The sequence below is a fragment of the Miscanthus floridulus genome, chromosome 19 (genome assembly GCF_019320115.1).
Source record: "Miscanthus floridulus cultivar M001 chromosome 19, ASM1932011v1, whole genome shotgun sequence".
Classification (NCBI taxonomy): domain Eukaryota; kingdom Viridiplantae; phylum Streptophyta; class Magnoliopsida; order Poales; family Poaceae; genus Miscanthus; species Miscanthus floridulus.
The window spans coordinates 77,699,930-77,707,719 of record NC_089598.1 but is presented as its reverse complement, the minus strand read 5'-3'; the positions used below and the strand labels follow the sequence as shown (position 1 = coordinate 77,707,719).

The window sequence follows — 7,790 nt, the reverse complement described above, 5'->3', positions numbered from 1 at the left end:
TCACTAACTAAATCAACTACATGAGTCATCACATTAACTAGTAAATAACAAATAATCGAAATACGACATTACAATCAAAGCTAACTAAGCACCTATATTGCATATTCATAATTTTTACCTGGCGCGGCCGAGCGCTGCAGGGCTCGGGGACGACGCGGTCGCGGGCACGGACGGCTGGCGTGGGCACGAGGCCGCCGCGGCCGCGGGTGCGGGCGGGGACGGCCGCCGAGGGCGAGGGCGCGGCCGGGGACGACCGGCGCGGGCACGGGGCCGGCGTGGGCAGTGATGGTCGCCAAGGGCGCGGGCGCGGTGCACAGGCAGGGACGGTATATAGAGAGAGAGGAAGAGAAAGAAACCTCGGGCCCATACGTAAAAGAGATTGGCGCCAGGATTATTGGCGCCGAGCTCGACGCTAAAATCCACAGCGCCGAGCTGACTGCCATGTCAGCGTCCATGGCGCCAACGTAGCCCCGAGCTCGGCGCCAATCAACGATAGCACCGAGCTAAAGGTCCAGATTTTGAAATCATACCTCCAAAGGCATATTTGTGAAAAAATTTCAAAAAAAAACGCTAAAAATAAAAAAAAAAATCGGCCAAATAAGCCAGCTACAGAAAATAACCGAACAAACCCTCAGGATGGGAAAAAGCCCGTGGGCTTGATTTTTTGGTGGGCCCATAATGTTAGACTCACAAGGACATATCTGCAATGAAATTTGATGGATAAACCTTCTCATCTTGTAGGCCGATATAGTCAGAGACCCATTATTTCACGGTACATGATGAAACGGCAGCAAGAAACACAAAATTCACATAATGGTATTCATGGAAAATGAACAACTTTCAAGACATTAAAGAAAGCCTTATAATTTTGTGACATTAGAATTTACTCAACAAAGGTAGCTAGCGCATCATGGAATCTGTTCAGATAGTGCTCTCCTAAGTGCTAAGAGGGTATGCGCAGCTGCAGCGGCTACTCCTTTAGGTACCATCAATGGCACGGGCAAATTAACCGCACAGCATGTGGAATGGTTTTTGCTTTTCAAACCACGGCGCCGTTCATAAACCGACTCGGCTTCGCAGCCCCTCTGAGTCTCTGACGCCTAATTGTCACCAAGCACAGCTGTCTATTCTTTCCCAGGCTTCATCAGTACTCAGATGGCGAGATCACGTCGTCGATCTTGAGGATCATCATCACCACCTGCGTGGCAAGTAAGATCTGTTGCTGCTTGCCAATCAGGGTCTCAAAGACGTTCTGCTCTTTCATGTCATTGGTGCCAACGTCATTGCAATCTATGCCACAATGGGGGTTGCTATCCTGAAAAGGTGGTTCAGTAAACACATGTCACCACGGTTTCCAAGCAGTATACCTAAGCAGTAATGATTAACAGCAAGAATACCATACTGAAACACTACAAAGAGCATTGCGACCACAACAGAAGTGCTGAAACAATCACATTATGTAGTACTACTGTACTAGATCAGATTGTACAAGCGCACTTAATGGTGGAGAAAAAAAAAGACAATGTTACACAAGGCCAAATTCAAACTACAAATCGAGTATGATCTGGATGACAAGTAAAAGGATCCAGAGCTATCACGTAGTTTCAAGAGGCCACAGCAGCTATTAAAAAATTGAAGTAATATACTTGAAAAAAAAAGGAATACAGAATTAAAATACCTTCACTTGTTGAGCTTTCACCGCAGTTAAGGTATCAATAGGAGGCAAACCACTGTTTTCAGCTAAGGCTAGTGGAACAGCGTCCAATGCATCAGCAAATGACCTGATAGCATACCGCACATCAAAGAAACAGTCAGAAGGTACCATATTACATAGCAGCAAGTATAAGCTCCAAAGACAACAAGCACCTGCTCAACTCCAGGGTGCCGATCTGCTGCAGTTTCAACAGCAATTGAGCAAGATATCTCTGCCGAGCCACCACCATACACACTTGAGTTATTGCGGATCAGATTCATTGCCACACAAAGAGCATCATGAAGACTGCGCTTGGTCTCCTCAATCATCATTTTATTTCCTGTACAGCAGTAGATAGTTTTTACGACAAACCAAAATAAGGAAATATTTGTAGCTTTGTTGTCCAACAAATGATTTACCTACAAATCTTTTTTTTTAAAAAGGGCGTACCCAGTGCAGAGAGCTCCCGCTCTATGCGGGGTCTGGGGAAGGGTGTCAGTGGCAAGCCTTACCCTTGCCTGTGCAATGCGAGAAGACCGCGACTCGAACCCAGGACCTTCCGGTCACATGCGGTAAGACTCTACCGCTTGCACCAGGCCTGCCCTTCTACCTACAAATCTTTCATTGCACAAAATTGTATACAATATTGGTTCCTGATGCAGCAGGATTAATACCACCAGTTATACAAGACAATCCTTGGTTTGAAAATTCAATCAGAATACTGATACAGCTACATAGCTCCCACTTTTTTTTTATTAATTTTTAGGATAGCATCCACTCTGTTAGATGATAGTCGCTTTATTCAGAACAGCTGTGGAGTGTTTCCAAATCATATGAAATGTTGATGTTGATGTCTGATAAAGGAGGTGGGCATATGTATAGATGTTATATGAAAGCAAGAAAAAGGATACAAACATCAGAACATACCACCACGAATGAAAATAGTTACAGCTCTGGAATTGGCACACTGCTCAATGTAAAGCATCCGGTCCTTGGTTGTTCCAAATGACTTCTCTCTGACTAATCCAGCCTATTCAAGCAGATCAATCAAAATGATGCTTTGCATAGCTATTTGCAATCCATAAAGATGCCTGCAGATTTTTTTTATGTACTGTATTGTAGGCATTCAAATGGGATCAACACAATTTGATAAAAAAGGCTAAACCAAACTGCTAAGCTACTAAGAGTGCCATTACAGTTGACCACATTGAAGTCAAGGATTCAATTTATTGACCAGTGATAATTAAATCACCTTCATAAACTCAGAAACCAGTTAAAAATCAGTAAATATCCTAACAATTCAACAATAAACAAGTACTTTTATCCAACAGATGAAATTGCTCATTTGTTTCCTGTCAGAAACAATAAAGGAGTTACTTATTATACACGAAAAAAATATCAATGCAATGCCCTGTCCCCAAGGATGATCTGTTCACTCTAGTTTGGGCACTACAATTGCATAATTGGACACCACATCGTCAAGATATGGTCAACTATGCAGGTTCCATATAACTGAAATAAAATGTGTGCAGAAGATGATACCTTCCCTAGCTTTTCTGGACTCAGCTCTTGAAATCTTGGAACAATCCGTCCTCCTACAGTCAGTTTTCAAATATCAGGTATTGCATTAGCAGGTCAGTTATAATCAATTAATCATGAGTGAGCTATAGGAACGTGTGGACCTGTAGCAATGGCAATCAATTCCATTTATCTGACAGCTGGCAGATTTCTGTGCATCAATAGATGATTGGCTTCATCATCAAAACCCCATTGACAAATAACCAGGGTTGCACCAACATCCTACAGAATATATGTGAATAGTTACTGAGCAAAGCAAACACACTGAATGACACGAATACGCTTGAATGCTTGATACACGCATAATACCTTATTTTGTAATTGTAAAGGGAAATATTTCAAAGTTTTTCAAACATTTACAATAAAACAATTGTCGACAAATGAAAACTGGGCAATGTAACAATATAAATTATTTCAATTGAGGATCTCGCATCCAAACCAATATAAGATCATTATCAGCCAGGTACCAAAAACTAGGATATTCACAACTAAACAGTTTAGTGCTTACCTTGCATTTCTGAACCATTTCATCAAAGTACTTCTGCTCCTGCCCACGCAGCGTCTGGAATTTCTCTACAGTATCAATGTCAACCTTATGCTTTGTCTTAGCTTTCGGGGGCTCAAATGGGCACGTCAGGGGCTCAAATGGGCACGTCAGGATGGCTATCTTAGCATCCTCAATTCTCTTTGGCATTTGAGGGTGGCTCGTATCTTTGTCAACGACAATTCCATATATTAGCTCTGTGTCCTCCAGCTTCCCACCGACCTTGCCTTCTACTTTGATTAAATCCAAGTTAACATCCTACCTGTCCAAATCAGCAATAGAAGGACTGCTTTGACAGCAATCTCTGCCAGTGCCCGCTTGCAACGGTGAACACTGTAGAAGAGGAATAGATACCATCAGACGTTCTGTTCTGTTTTTCTACAAAAATCTACCAACAAAGAAAGTATCATAAAGGAGTAGAAAAATATATTTTCTGGTATATGAGCATTACCTGCAACAAAAATCATACAAGGAGCAGAACTACAGAGTTGATAATGTGAAGAACAAAAGAAAAATCATTGCTGTATATATATATGAATCACCCAATGGTTGGGCGCGCAAACCAACGCAATCTGCTATCCTATTTCTGTTAGGTCAACACAGATAAAAGGAAGAAAACCAGAAAAAAGTTTCATGTGATTATGTCACATCCTCGGCAGACAGAAGTTTTTTACTTCAGAATAAAATAAATGACACAGGATACATACAGAAAAAAATAAACAAGTTAAAATTCATGATGCCAAAGAACCAATTCAGACTAGAAATTACTTAACAAAACCCTTGCATCATAAAGTTGATGGATTGAACAGAAGGTCCTGTATTATAACTTACATCTTTGACGACAGAGTCGTCATGCAGGTCTGAACCAGGGGCTCTATATTGTCTGCACTGAATTCAAACTTTTGGGAGATGCGCTCAAGGTGATCAAAAGCTACCCTTGATGCCATCTCATAACCTTCGGCAACCCGTATCGGGTGAATATCACACTCCAGAAGTTTCTCAGCCTGCTCTAGGAGTGCCCCAGCCATGACCACCACCCCAGTGGTACCATCCCCGATCTCATAGTCTTGACTACGGGACAGCTCCACCATCAGCTTTGCAATCTGGTTGTCAACATCCATCTGCTCCAGAATCGTGGCCCCATCATTTGCTGGCATGTCATAAGGCAGAACTTTCAGTGAGATGCCTTGTATCGTGTAAATAACTACAAAATGAACTTGTAAAACACAAAACTGGATTTGGCCAATTAACACCCAAAACCGAAACATTGCACATATCATAAATTGTCGGGAACCTCACTTGGGGGGGCCAGTTCGAGCAACTGTCCGGCAATAAGCTAGATCTCAAGACATTCACCCACCACTCAAAAACCCTGGTTCTCAAAGGACTACCACTTCACCTGGGCCACCTGGGTCGATGATCCAAGGGCGGCGGGTCGTTCCCTCTCAGATCGCCCCATCCCGGTACACATGCTACACCACGACCAGCGTACACAATCATCCAATGAAGAAGGGAAGAAGATGCGTACTGATGGTGACGTCTCCGTCGGGGGACTGGAGCACCTTGTCCATGCCCTTGGGTCCGAGCGAGGTGCGGAGCATCCGCGCGACGGCCTTGCCGGCGGCGATGTTGACCTTCTGCGCGTCGAGCCCGCGCAGGCGCGTCTTCTTCTCCTGCTCCCTGAGGATGATGAAGGGTCGCCCGAACTCGTCGAAGGCGAGAGCCATGGCTGCCGCTAGCGCGGTGCCGCTCGCTCCAGAAGGCGGAGGAGAGCAAGGGAAGTGGCGGCGCGGATGCAGGCAGGTGCGCGGAGGGAGAGGCGGAGTGTCACGGTGTTTCGAGTCTCTACTTGACGGCGCGAGGCCAAGGGTTTCCCTCTTCCTCTTTCTCCTTTTTTCTCCCCTCTTCCTGCAAAACCCTCTTCTCGGCACATGCCCATTCCATTGATTCGAGCCCAGTTCGTACAAACCGATAATTGGAATTTTGCCATTATCAAAACATGGGCTTCGCTCGTTTGCCATTCCGTAAAAGGGATTCGTTCATTTGTCATTATGAAAGTGGACACACTCGCTGGAATGCCCTTTTATCGCCCGCATGACCGTTTTGCCCCTGCTTCTTCCACGTCCACGTCCGGCTCATGACCCGCGCCGACATGGACGCGTGGGCGGCCGACCTGCGCCGCAGCGTCGGCGCCGCCACCGGAACCGACAACACCGGTGCAGGCCTCGTCATCTACGTCGGCGACATGCGCTGGGCCGTCGACAGCAGCAACGACGACGCCCGCGGCTTCAGCCCCGCTGCGCACCTGGCCGCAGAGCTCGCCCGCCTGCTCGGCGAGCTCCGCCTCCGCGCCGCAGAGCACGGGCACGGCGGGCGCGCCTGGCTGGTGGAGGCAGCGAGCTACGGCACCTTCATGCGTTGCCAGCGGTCGTCCTTGGAGGTGACGTGGGACCTGCAGCCGGTGAAGCAGAGCTGCCACCGGCGGACAGAGGAAGAAAAGAAGAAAACGGCGGCGGCGTCGGGTTTTAAAGGCGAGGACGCGAACTCCAAATTTGCCAGTGCCTTCTCGAGCTCTCCACGCAGACGAGTACGTGGCCACGCGTGCGGACAGCGCTAGAAGGCGGCCACGACGGCGAGCATCGGTGGTGCAGAGGCAGACGAGCTGCTGCTGCCGGTTTTACTGTTCACAGCCTGAAACCCCAACTTCAGCTCACTTGTTCTCTCGATTTGATGTGGAAACGTGGTCATAGCCTTTAACAAAAGTTGTTCATCCAACAGAGGTCTCCAACTTTTCTTTAAGGATCAACATCTAAAGCTAACTGGTTAGGAAGATTTTAAATTTTGAAAGCATGAACATGAAACTGGAAAACTGAATTTGATTTCAGGATTTTGCAACCTGCTTTTGATTAGCAAACTTTGATTAATTAACTAATGGTCAAACATCTATCAAACGTAACAACCAATTACACACTATCATAGCTCAAGCACACTACCAATTTATGAAGCTAGAATTGCACAAATTTTATTTATAAAAATTCATTTGATAATTCTCAAAAAATTTGATAATCCTCCAGGGACGACCGCTGGCAACGCATGAAGGTGCCGTAGCTCGCTGCCGCCACCAGCCAGGCACGCCCGCCGTGCCCGTGCTCTGCGGCGCGGAGGCGGAGCTCGCCGAGCAGGCGGCCGAGCTCTGCGGCCAGGTGCGCAGCGGGGCTGAAGCCGCGGGCGTCGTCGTTGCTGCTGTCGACGGCCCAGCGTATGTCGCCGACGTAGATGACAAGGCCTGCACCGGTGTTGTCGGTTCCGGTGGCGGCGCCGACGCTGCGGCGCAGGTCGGCCGCCCACGCGTCCATGTCGGCGCGGGTCATGAGCCGGACGTGGACGTGGAAGAAGCAGGGGCAAACCGGTCATGCTGGCGATAAAAGGGCATTCCAGCGAGTGTGTCCACTTTCATAATGGCAAACGAACGAATCACTTTTGTAGAATGGTAAAAGAGCGAAGCCCACGTTTGATAATGGCAAAATTCCAATTATCTCCTTTCTCGGCAACCTATCGTTTCAAGACCACCTCGTGCTTTCCCCAGTTTCGATGCAAAAAAAAAGTCTTTTTTTGCCTACTATATTATAAACAATCGCTTGAATCCAGAATTCCTCCTCGTACCCCTAAAAAAAAGAATTCCTACTCGTAAACTACTAGATAAATACCCCTGTGTTGTTACTAAAATTTCAAACATAATTTATGCATATGGTTCTCGATGAAAATTAATTAAATTTAAAACTATACATTTGTATTACATAATGGTTTTGATTGTATCAGTCAATTTATCTGGCAAAATGGCACTCGATAAATGTTTGGGACATTTGAATGGTATACATACTAGAAAAATTACTCGGCATAAACCCTAGGAAGGAAGCAGAGCAAAATGGTGCAAAAGCCAATATATAATTTACAGGACATTAATATTGAAGTGAG

General features: G+C 46.1%; 1 pseudogene; it reads right to left on the bottom strand.

Moving 5' to 3' along the window:
• Nucleotides 1–709: 709 nt before the first annotated feature.
• On the bottom strand, nt 710–5,707 carry LOC136528056 (T-complex protein 1 subunit epsilon-like; annotated as a pseudogene).
• Nucleotides 5,708–7,790: the final 2,083 nt, after the last annotated feature.